Source organism: Condylura cristata, unplaced genomic scaffold (genome assembly GCF_000260355.1).
Source record: "Condylura cristata isolate star-nosed mole 26May11 unplaced genomic scaffold, ConCri1.0 scaffold00024, whole genome shotgun sequence".
Classification (NCBI taxonomy): Eukaryota; Metazoa; Chordata; class Mammalia; order Eulipotyphla; family Talpidae; genus Condylura; species Condylura cristata.
Genome location: NW_004567125.1, coordinates 9,812,325 through 9,825,156, shown reverse-complemented (window position 1 = coordinate 9,825,156; position 12,832 = coordinate 9,812,325).

Below are 12,832 nucleotides of genomic sequence, written 5' to 3'. Positions count from 1 at the left end.
TTCATCCTGGGATCCCAGCATGGGTGGCCATTTTTACAGCGCACACCCTCACCCCCAGCGACCTGAGGGGTGACGAGTGCTACATCTGGGCACCTGAGGTCAGGCGGCAGACCTCTTAGGAAACACTTTGGAGGGGCCGCTGATGCGTCAGCCTGCTTTCCAAGTCTCCATGTCCACGCTCCTTCAGGGAAAGCCTGCTTGTGTGGGTTGGCTGGGTCACCGCCTTTGAGGTTGTCCCTCTTCCAGCCCCAGTGGTCTTGATACTGCTGGCAAAGCTCTTGGATGTGTTTAAAACAGAGGCGTTTGTAAAGAACTTCCTTTAAAAAAAGAAAATCTTATCCCAGAACAATCTTGAGAGCTAGATGAGGCGGGTGATGGGCTGGGCTGAAACAGATGGGGCGCTCTGGTGGTGCATGCTGGGAAGCTGAGGCTGTCACCACCCAGCTGTGGGGACGCCGCAGGAAATCCTGAGAACCCGTGCTCCAAAGTTACAGGATTGAGACTTGTTGGGGACCGAGGCCGGCATCTTGTAGTCTGTCAGCATCTTGCTCCATAAAAAGGTGAAATGGAGTCCGGATAGAGAAAAACATCCGGGTTGCAAAAGGCATGTGGGAAGAGCTCCCTGCCCCCACCTTTTCCTTTTCCTCTTTCTTTTCTCGCCCATTTTCGCCTCTCGCCGAGATCAACTGCCTCCAAAACATACTGCATTTCTATTGGCCTTCTCCCTTCCTGACTTCTGCATCCCCCTCCTCTTGTATATAAGCTGAGGTAAAAAGCCCAATAAAGAGTTCTTCTTTCTGCTGCACGTGCGTGACTGATTCTTTTGTTCGCCGGACCTGGGGCCCCGAATCTCCGGCCTTGCTGGTCAAGATCCCCCCGCAGAGACCGAAAGCCAGGTTTCTGTCAAGTTGCCCTCACCTGCAAGTTCCTCTTCCCATGAGGGTCACTGACTTTCCTTCCTTCATGGGATCCCAGCCAGGCCTGGAGGTCACTGTCGGAGTAGCTTTTGTTGTAAGAAATGCGCACACTGCTTCAGCTCGACTAGAGAAACAGCCATTGGGCCTCTCGTGTGGGGTTGGATCAGCGGGACACAGGGAAGACGTGGCCGTGGGAGGAGTGAACTGGGCGTAGCCTTGGGGGCAGACATTTGCTTACTCTGGGAATGTTCTAAGCTTTTGCAGTCCCACATTCTGCTTTTATTAGGTGGGGAGAAGCACACCTGCCTGACGTGATTGCTGGGACAGGTTAATAAAATCATAGGCATCTCATACTCCGGCCAGGGTGCCTGCCATCTTCTGGTTGAATCTCTTTGGGTCTCTTTCCTCTCACTAAATCCAGAAGAGGATGCAGACCAGGAATTTTTTTTCTTGAACCCAAAACTTTATTCCTTCATTTATTTAGTTAAATAATATAATAGTTTATTTTTACATCAGTGTGTGCCTTTTTCCATCTCGGTTGTAATATCCGTGGGCTTCCCATCACCAAATCACCCATGTGCCATCACCATAGTCCAGTGTACTCCCCCCCAATTTTGATCCCATTCCCTTCACCCCCATAAAGTGTCTCTGGTATACTGTTGTTCATTATTCTTCTTATTTTCTCCCCTCAGACTAGGAACTTTTACACTCACCCTACGTCTCCTCGCCATGGGTTCCATGGCCTTACTTTGCTTTGTTCTTCAGACACTCATTTCCTCCAGTTTCTCATCCACCCGGGGAGCTCATGAGCCCCTAGGACAGACACACAACACAGCTCCTTATGCGAGGGGGAATGAAGTAAGCACCTCATTCGAGAGAACACCAGCCACCAGCATAGGCTGAAGGAAATTGGGGGACGAGGGTCAGACAAAATATGGGGTTCTTTCAGTTAGGCCTCCAACTAGGTGACAGCGCAGAGCTGGGTCTTAAGAGCCACTGTAGTTGGGAGGTGTGGGGGAGGGACTGGGCAGCTGTGGGCAGTGGGCGGAGCCTACTCTTCATTCTCGTTTTTTCACTAAGAACACTTAAAAAAATTTATTTATTTATGCTTACAGAACTGGGCTATAGGCCAGAGGTGCGGTGGGTGAGAGGTTCCACCAGTGACAGAGTGGGGAGCAGAACAGGTAGATATAGTGAAATATACTGCCGAGGGGAGCAGCGGGCGGGTCAGGAGAGGCCTGCTGCGCCATGTGGGTCAGCTCCCTGGCTGGGGATTGAGTCCCTGCTGCAGTGGCTTGGGAGAGCTTCATAATGCGGTGCTTTACCCTGTTGCGCAACCAGGGGAGCCCTTCTAAAAGCACTTTTATTTTCATCCTGCAGTGTATGTAGGATGGAAGACTAAGAGCAAAATCTTTAGTGGCCCCTGCCCTGGGGAGCCATGGTTCCCTCTTATGTCTCTTCTTCACTCTTGGCCTCTGCTCTCCTGTGGACTCCCCTTCTATTCTTGGACCTTTTTGGCTATCGTTCTGCCCAGACAGATTCAACTCTGGGCCCTTTCCTTCTGGAAGCTTCTCCACAGAGCTGTGCCTGCCTCAAGTGCAGAATCTTCTCTGGCAAAGGGGGAATGACTCCAGGTCCCGAGTGTGTCCTTTGCTTTCCTTTCGCTTGATTTATTCTCTCTTAGGGCCTGTTTCCTCCTCGAGGGAGCAATAGAAGCGTGGCAAGCACACTGTAGACATTTTACCGATGTTAATTGAAAGAATAAGTGATTTTCTAGTTAGAAAATATGGTCAATGCCAGCATTTATTTTAAAAGGATAAATGTGCAGAGCTGTATTATTTATGCACACAAAAAAATCCAATTAAACAGAAAAATCCCAAAACAATCTTTGCCTTATTGCCTAGTCTGTAACTTTTGTTATGAGCAAAAGTAATTTAAAGTATATGTATATATAGATTTATATGCATATACATACAAATCTTTTAAGTGTTTAGTATGATGCCTCGTGCATCATCAATACTCAATAAATATGGAAAAAATGACAGATTATCGTTCTAGGGTTGGTGAATTCTCTCTTTTTGGACAGTTTCTTGACAGATTGTAATATAAAGGTCATACTTAAGATTATAGCCAGATAACATCTTTAAAATTTGTATACAATTTCCTGAAAGAGCTGGTTAGCATTTGCTTGTTTCCTCTCCTGGAGATGAACAAGAGGGAGAGTCTGGGACAAGCTATAACTCAGGAACTTCGTTATTTTCTTTTCTTTAAAGATTTATTTATGCAAACAAGAACTGGGGTACAGGCCAGAGGTGAGGAGGATTCACCAGAGAGAGCGGGAAGCATAGCAGGCAAATTGACTGAAATATACTGTTGAGGGGAGCAGCAGGCAAGACAAGAGAGATCTGCTGAGCCATGTGGGTCACCCCCTGCCCGGGGATCGAACTCATGCTGTAGTGGCTGCAGTTAGCTTCACTGTGCTGTGCTTTAACCCCCTGTGCTACCAGAGACGCCCACACCATGAGGTTCTCACTCAGGGTACTGGCCACTTCGGTTGACTGAACATCTTTGACTGTGTCATGAACAGTGTCTATGAAGAATCATTTGTAGGAAAAATTTTAGGTCTAAAAATGCCTAAAGTATCTCAGCTGATAAATTATGTAAAGAACACAGAAAGAGTATTTTGGTTGTTACAAAAAGACTATATCCAGAATATACTGTGTTTTTTTATCCACTTCTCCTTTGGATATTTTTCTTGTCCCAAGTCTGAGAATCAGCTGGAATGATATCTGTGTGTCCTAGACAGGAATTAGGTCACAGCAGATCCTCACTTTTCAGTAGAGTTTTTTGTTTGTTTGTTTGTTTCTCTGCTCAGATCTGGAGCAGTCCCGGCCTGGCCTTCAACAGGGGTTGGAGGGGGGTCGGGGGGCAAGCCAGCCCTCTCCCAACACCGGACTGGGTCTCTAGCAGTCCACCTCTGTTCTGCAGGGTTTCCCTCCTCCAGGGAAGGTACAGTAAATTTGCGGGATGTGGTCTGCCTCCCTGGCCCCGGACCCTCCTCATATTTCCCAAGTCTGGGTGATCCTGTTAACCACAGTTTCATGCACAGGTATATATTTATTTATTTGATTTTATTTATTCGTACAGAACTGGGGCACAGGCCAGAGATGCGGAGGGTGAGAGGAGTCACCAGAGACAGAGCAGGGATCAGAACAGGCAGATCGATGAAGTACACTGGTGAGGGGAGCAGCGGGCGGGTCAGGAGAGGTCTGCCGCGCCATGTGGATCTTCTCTGGGGCAGGCGGGAATCGAACTCATGCGGAAGTGGCTTTTAGTTTCTTTGTGCAGTGCTTTAACCCGCTCGCCACCAGGGAGGGCCCACACAGGTATATTTACTTTTTTTTTTTTAAAGATTTATTTATTTGTGCATACAGAACTGGGGTACAGGCCAGAGGCTCAGGGGCTGCGAGAGGCTTCACCAGAGACAGAGTGGGGAGCAGAACAGGCAGATCGACGAAGTACACTGCTGAGGGGAGCAGCGGGCGGGCCAGGAGAGGTCTGCCACGCCATGTGGTCACCTCCGGGGCAGGCGGGAATCGAACTCATGCGGAAGCGGCTTTAGATTCTCAGTGCTGTGCTTTAACCCGCTGCGCCACCAGGGAGGGCCCCACACAGGTATATTTAAAATCAGCTCTGCTCCAGCACCCAGGCTGGATTACTTAGGATCCCCCTCTCAGCTGGAGCAGCTGCATTTGGTTCATTTCCCTTCAGCCGCATCTGAGAACAGCAGGTCCAGCTCTTGCTAGAGTCACGCCAAGTGCCCTCCCTGAGCTGGGACGGGTGCCCAGCCAAGGACCAGCCTCCGCTCCAGGATGCAGACCCATTGCCAGGTTTGGAAGGAGAGTTCTCTGTGTTGCAAAAGTTCTTTTAAAGACCCGTTTCCTCTGGATACCTCATTATGGTTTGGGTGAGGGGCAGTCTAGTGCACACCAGGAACTCACAGGGGCATGTAAGGAGAATTCTTAGAGGTCCCCTTATCTCATAGACATCTTTCACTGACTCCACCTTACCAACACCTCTCCCCTGGACCTCTGGCATAGTCTTCAAGGATGTTTCTGTCCCCACAATCAGTTACTTACACTGTAACCAGTTCACCTGTAGAAGCCTGGCTCTTTCTGGTGTAGTCACTTTCTCTGTGTTCTCCACCCTGAGGCACCTGCCAGGTTCTTCTGCCATCTCCAGTCTCTAGGTATCAGTTCAGTCTTTCCTGCTTTGGAGCAGCCTTTCGGGCCCCAGCAAACTCTCACTTCAGGTGCCAAGTGCCTTTCTGTCACTGCTCATGACCATTCTCATTAAGTTGAATGATAATTTGTTGGGTTGTTGACCTCTATAAATGAAATTCTTTTCTCTCTCTACAACACCAGCTAAAGGAAAACTCTATTCCTTGCTACTTGCAACTGACTCTTTGACACCGCAAGAGTGGATTGCATTTCTCACACAACAAATCGCCTACACCAAAAGGGTGTCTTATTCCACTCAGTTCTGGCACTGTGCGGGAATACAGTGCCAGAACCCACAGGTTAAGTTTTCACGAGATTGGCCCCATTTCCGCGGTGAACTGACGTCTGGGAATCTCAGACTTCTGACTGGTAACCATTAGAGCCCCATTGGACAACTCGCTAGACTGGCTCCCAGAACCCAAAGTTCTCTGAGACCCCTCTTCACCCTCCTTTCTGTTTCAATGGAGGGTTCAATGTTTAAGCGTAACAGATGGATCCCAGGAAAAGGGGAAGTTCCAGGTTTCCTGCCCCACCCAAAAGAGGGTGGAGCTGAGCAGAAATAATAACGCTAGAGAGAGGTGACTGGAGAAGGGAGGAAGAAGGGTGGAGAGAAGGATGGAGGAGGCACTCAAGGCAGAGACATGTGAAGAAGCAGCTCTTGCATCTCGGCCCTGGACTGTGGAAACAGATGTGGGTGAGAGCCCCGAGGGGCGGTTAACAATAGCAATGTTTATCTGGATTTTGATTTTGCTCTTTTCCTTCCAGACTTGTCTGGCCATTTCTGACCCTTTTCCATGGGTCCCGGCCAGAAGGTGCTTTAGTCTTGTGGCGGGCTTTCAGGCCTTGCTTTGGGCCAATCCCTTTTGGGTTGACTTTTGCCCACGAGGGGATGGGTAACTTCAGGTGTTTGATTTAGAAGTTATATTCTTTGTGTTCCGTATTGTATATTCACTGTTTTAAAGTCCTTTTTCATTAAAGTTTTTATGTTTCGTTTTGTTGCAGCAGATGGCAGAACTCACTTAGAGCAGGCAGGGTTTTGGGGCTTCAAGGGTGTTATTCTCCCCATGTCCTTTTAACAGAATTGGGGTACCCTATAACAATATTACTATATTTACCACAGTGAAGATTAACCAAAATAAAGTCCCTTAAACATTATCTATTACTTAAAGGCTTCCATTCTCAGAGAGACATCCTAGGGGGAAAAGTAACGTGAGGGGAGGAAGAGGAAATTTCTTGTAAATCAAATTAAAGTAAGGTTCTTTGAAAAACTTGTTAGAAAGTTTGAGTTTTCTTGAAGTCTAGAAGGTAGAAAACCTGATTAACTCTGCATAGGGGACTTGGGTGAATTTCCAAATCCAAAGACTAGATAGTAGAAAGCTTGAGTGGTTATTTAGAAACTGAATAGAAGGCTATGTGAGATAGTAGAGTGATAAGATTTGGGTTTTCCTCAGTATGGCAGTGAGAGACTTTGCAGTAATAGCCATTTGTTTTTATTAATCAGCCAGTTGTTTAATGACTTTTGACTTCAAGAGGAATTTCTCACCCTGGTGCAGTACTTGCTTGTCAGGGCTAGGTAGCGCCTCCTGAGGCTGAGGCAATTCAATTGTAAGCTGAAGGTTGCTCAGAATATTTTGATATTACGATTATACAAAAAAGGGAGGTCATAACATAAGTTAGCAGTGGAAAGTCTGATTTTTCAGAGCATTTCCCCTCCACCCATACCGTGTCTGTCGATAGAGGTTGCATAGCTTGTGTCAGAGACCCAAATCCCTACCCTTTAACCACAGGGTTGCTTGTCCTGGTAAGCGGGTTCCACCCAGAAGCTACCCCAGAATGTCCACACAGGGGTCGCCTTTGGTCATCTCATTAGCACATGAAGAACACTTCTCCATTCGTAGCTGCGTGCAAGGAAGCGAGCATTCACCAGCTGCTCTATCGCAGCCAGTGTTAGTGCCAGCTCCGAGGGCAGAGACCTCTGCCAGGCTCACTGCTGAGTCTTGTGCACCTCAGTGCACAGCACTTGTGGAGCTTCTGGACGAATAAATACGGTAGATAGTGGGAACGCGCACTTCCTGGAGCTACTCACACCTTAGCTCCATGACCAGCATTTCTCCATGTGGTTCATAGCTGTTGAGTGCAAATCTCACAGCTCTCGAGTCTGCATGTGTGAGCTTTGCACCCACAGATAGCTTCTCTCCACCACATTGCTGGTGGTTTCCTTTCCCACTGCTGTTCAGTCTACAAGACAAAGGCTCTTTCTCCATCTGGTTTGTGAGAATGTTCTTGAAAGGCCAGTTTCCAAGTCATTGGCAATCCTGGAATCAAAGACATCATTGGCTAAATATAAAGTGACTAATTTTAATTACCATCTGACTGGCTCAGTGGAGTCACAGCCTACTCAACCTCACCGCTTCTGTGGTCAACTTTTCCTTTTAACTTTGAGGGGCTTTCTTGCTCACTACCCCTGTGGGTCATGGGTGATATTTAAATTTTTTTTTTTCATCACTGAACATCTATTTTAAACTTTCAGTTCCACTGTGTAATATATTTTCTCATGAAGGGGCATGTAGTCGACAAAGTCAAACCACTAACATTTCAAAAAGGTGGGGTAGGTATTTTGATGTGTTTTCTTCTGGTTGTTTACCTTTACGGGTACTTTTAAACTTGTTTTCAACTCCCCCTGCATATAATAGATTAATGGGAGAAAGTCAAACAAAAGTTTATTAACACACTTGTTTCCTGCATATAAGGCAGATACCCAGGAAAACTGAGTAAAATGGCCCAAATGACCCAACCCACCACCTGAAATGCCACCTTCAGCTAAAGACAATAGAGTGATGTTGGGGTGAGGGAAGTTATGGGACGTTGTTGGGAAAAGTACAGGAAAGGGTTTGATTATATTAGCATGCAGGCGAAGGGGCACCCCAGGACCCCCAAAAGGCTCTGAATCCGTTCTGCCAGAGACCATTTAAAGACAAAACATATTCTAGAGCATAAGAACTTAACTAGGAGAGAAGTTCAGTACAATTAGTGTGTAATAGAGAATTAAGTGTGCAGTAGGAAGAAGAGAAAGAATATAGTTAAAATTAACTTCCAATTAAACACCCAAAATTTCCCACTCCAACAGCGTTGGTCCAAAGCAGGGCCACTGAGGCCCGAAAGCATGCCACGAGTCTAATGGGAACCCATAGGAAGGGGTTCCAGGCAAGTCTAGAGGAAAGGAATGAATTAAAAATCAAGATAAGGGCCATCACTGTCAGCCTCTCCACAGGCCTCTCATCCACATCTCTGTCTCCCTCAAGTGTCTCCTTCCACGGCCCCCGAGTCCCTGGTACATGCTGAGAAGCAAGCATGACTTTGTCACTTGTCTCTGCCCATGTATTGTCTCCTGTCTTTTCTAAGACTTCTTTCCTACTCTCTTTTTCTTCTTCCTCCCCATCTTTTTCTAGTTTCTCCTTGCTGCCACCTTCGTTGGGTAGGACAGGGAACTTGGAACCTCTCCTTTCTATGGATACCACACCGTTACAAGTATAAAGCAGAATTTAGTGCCTTCTCCACTGATAAGAGTCCCCAGAGACTTCAATATCCTTCTCTTCCAAGTACAGAATGGAGACACCCTAGACATGTAGATTTCCTTAATAAAAAGTAAATACCTCTCTCAAAAGGATGATTGACTCAGTTTTGAGAATAACTGCTGTGTCTGCTGTTTCTGAATGAAGAATAATCAGCTCCAAAATAATCTTCAAGTCATACTTGGGGGTGGCACCTTTTGCTCCCAGCTTTATGATTCGTATTCCCTAATGTTCCTTAACTTTTTTTGTGATCAGGCATTCCAGAATCTCACTCTCACAAATAGCAAAAGAACTTATGCTTATCTATAATCGCACAGTGAGTTTTTGAGATGAGATGCTTCTATTTTCATCTAAGGACCAATATTTTTAAGATCCCTCACTGCCTGCCCTTCTTTGCTGCATGCAAATCAGTGTTCAGGTAATTTTATAGGCCAACATTGAGCCACTTCGATCCAGGTGTGACCCTAAACTTCAGTGACTTTATTTCCCTGTGCTTGACAAGAATGGCTATGTCCAGTCAGCCGATCCCCAAACTCCTACAACTTTGGGTCTTCTCGCTTCAAACCAGGCTGATGCTGTGGCCCCAGCCAACCAGATATTTTCCCTTTATCTCTTCCTTGTTCTTTATCTTTTATCTTGCCTTTTACTCCATTTTAGACTTTTCCAGATGGAGACTACCCACTTCATGAAGTGTTAAATAAAGTTTTATCACCTAAATTTTTCTCTTTAATCATTTCTGATACTAGATCTCTCTTTTATAGGCTGGTTCTCTCTCTCTCTCTCTCTTTTATTTTCAGTTAAAGCTTTCATTTATTCAACATCTCACATTACAAATATTTAAAAATTATATACATACTGGTATAATCCTTTGCAAATTACTTAATAACATTAATTTTCTACTAGCACTCCAACAAATGAACTCTTTTAAAAAAGGAACTGTGTTATGTAACTTAAGGGTAGAACACAAAAATAGGGACTTAATGTGAAAATGACTTTAATAAAAAATGAATTAACCTTATTTAAAATGCTATAATAAATACTTACCACACACAGTAATAACTATATAGAAATTCAGCCAAGTATTTCAATGAACTGCCATATTTAAATAACTTTTCCTCCTAATAACATGAGCAATACACTGGTGAAAAAATACTAGGGATTGGTAAAAAGTAAACACTCACTTGCTAAAATCTCACTTCCACAAAATATAACAAAAATCTGATGAAAATTATAAAAATTAGTTATACTTTACATTTTAAAAATATAAAAAATAAAAACAGTTGAAGACAATATTGTCCCAATTCTTACAATGTTATTTTATTTTAAAGTAGATTTAAAATAAAGTGCTAAATCTTTTAAAATAGGATAATAAAAAAAAACAAAAGACCAAAACATCATTATTAAACAACTTTTAAAAATAATCTCAAATTTACATTAGTAGAAAGATTGCTATCTGATTCTTTTCTTTTGAAATACCAGCAAGCAAGAGGATTATAAATAAAGAATTACATTGCAAAGATCTTTCAAAAGTTCAAAATACATATTGCACATAACTTGAAGCTAACTTGCCACAATCTGTGAATTCGCCTTTGAACAGAAGCTTCAACTCTTCAAAACAAAACCGGTGAATTGTCGGGTCTTCCCAGCAGCACTTCCTGTTGCAATGCGTCTGTACCTAACCTATGTTGGCTTTGGGGAACTCATCTACAACCTCTTCCCTAAACATCATTTCCATATATGAATCTCCTAGCAGGAGATTCATACTGGTTTCATACAATCCCCCAAATTCTCCTTAGGTCAGAGGAGGTCCTCAGTTCATGGGTCTAACTGGGAAAGAATTCAAAGCCATGTCTAGGCAAAGTAAAATTTAGTTAATTAGTGACGGTGCTCCTGGTCCAGGTGGGCAATGTCTATGGAAGAACTGTACTCACCCAATGGCAAGAGAGTTCTGGCTTAATTGGAGCCAGGGCAGCTGCTCACTCTGTCCCCACTGGGACAGACCATGCCCACCTTTCCAGAGGAGGAGGGAGCTTTATTCCTTATTTGGCAGAGTCACTATCATGGCCATTACCCAACCCATCCTTTTTTTTTTTCCTTGAATATTTATCATCATTCACTTTGGCCACCTTATTCTGAAGTACATTTTAAAAAGATATTTTCTCTCTTTCTCTCTCTCTCTCTCTTTTTTTAAAGATTTATTTATTTATTCATACCGAACTGGGGTACAGGCTGGAGGTGCAGAGGTGGTGAGAAGATTCACCAGAGACAGAGTGGGGAGCAGGACAGGCAGACTGACGAAGTACACTGCTGAGGGGAGCAGCGGGTGGGTCAGAAGCGGTCTGCTGTGCCATGTGGGTCAACCCCTTTGGTGAGATTGTACTCATGTTAGGTCACTTGCAGCTAGCTTAGTGCTGCGTTCCACCCTGTTGCACCACCAGGGTGGGCCTGATATTTTCCCTTTAATACAAAATTTAACACTTCTCTTTACCTTAGACCTGGGACCCCCAGACCCGGAACCCCCTTAGACATGGGAGAGCAGATCTCTTCCTAACATCTCCATTTAAGATACAGAAGCACATCAAAGGCTGCCCTCTCCTCTGCACACCACTCACACTTCCTTCCTCACAGGGGTTGAGGTCTGGTGTTAACTGACAGAGCTGCTCAATAAATTATGGGTTAAATAAATAAAGGAATTTAAAGGCGACAAGTTTCATTTGCAAGTGCAAAATATATCTGCAGGCAAACCTCCGTTTTCCACGGAGATAGCCTGCACAGGCCCAGGACCTCACTCTCAGCACAGGAAGGAAACGGGCCATTTCCTCGTTCATAGGCAGGAATGCGCTGAGTGTCCATCAAGCCAATGTCCCGTCTCCCACCTGTTTCTCTGTCCATGCACTTTGATCCCAAGTCCTGTGAATCTGACCCTCTGGGGTGTCTCTTGCTGTCTCTGGCTGTGGAAGTAGCTCAGGAGGCACCAATTTTTTGAGAACAGAGAGCTGGTCTGACTGAAAGCAGAGCTGGTTCACACAGTGGCAGGTTCACGACTGATGAGAGACTTCATGGCTTCCAGCAAGCTACGTCTGCTTCTGCAGAGCACAACTGCGTCCCTGGAGTTCTTGCTATCTTGTAATCAGGCTGTGGGTAAATTTCAATCTCCAGTTTTGGGGCAGGAGCCATCCTCTACTCTTCATATATGTGAGGCCACATCCCCACAGCAGCAGAATGTCTATCCCAAGCAGCGTCAACAGGCACATTCTCATTCACATTGCCAGGGATAACTACACGTTCTGTTGGATGGTTGGGATTTCTCAGTTCTGGGTACATTTAGAAACTCTTAACTCTGAAGGTGCATCAGGAAACATAGCTAATTATGGAAGTAGGTCAGGGCTCTTTATTTTTCTTGACATTGAAGATGAGGAAATCTGAGCATCATCTTCCATGGGGTGAGATGTGAGGAAGCACATGGCTGTTTAAACTACATTCCCAAAGGCAAATGACTGTGACGTCTTTGGTGTCTCAGAGGGCAGGGTGTGGTCTTTGTCCACCTGTTGGGTAGATATAAAGATGCAGAGCACTGTAGAAAGTCATGGGAGCCGCGGGACACCATCAGCCCAGAGGCTCATCGCCAAGATGACCCCACCTGAACCTCCATACTGCTCACAATAGTCATTCCCACATTAGAGAAACAGTTCTGTAAGGTCAACCCACATTTGTCTTGCTGGAAAATAATGAGCTGAACTATTCTTCTAGTAAAACCCTGGAAACAACCTTTCCTACTATTGTATAAGCATGTTACCAATCGTCATCTTTTTAGATCTGGTTGCGAGAGGAGCCAGCAATCTACCTTCTTTACCAAGTGTAATCTTTGAAAGAACAAGCTTTAAAACTTACTGCATTCATCTGGCCACGGGGAGCACACAAATCAGATGCTACATGCTGGACCGTGGAATCTCCCTCCCACCTCCAGCTCAGATCCAGTTAGAGTCCCCTCCCCTGCACCCCTCCACCCAGTTCAGCCTCTGCTGGGCTTGTTGCCCATGACTTCAGGCAGGTCTGGCTGCCT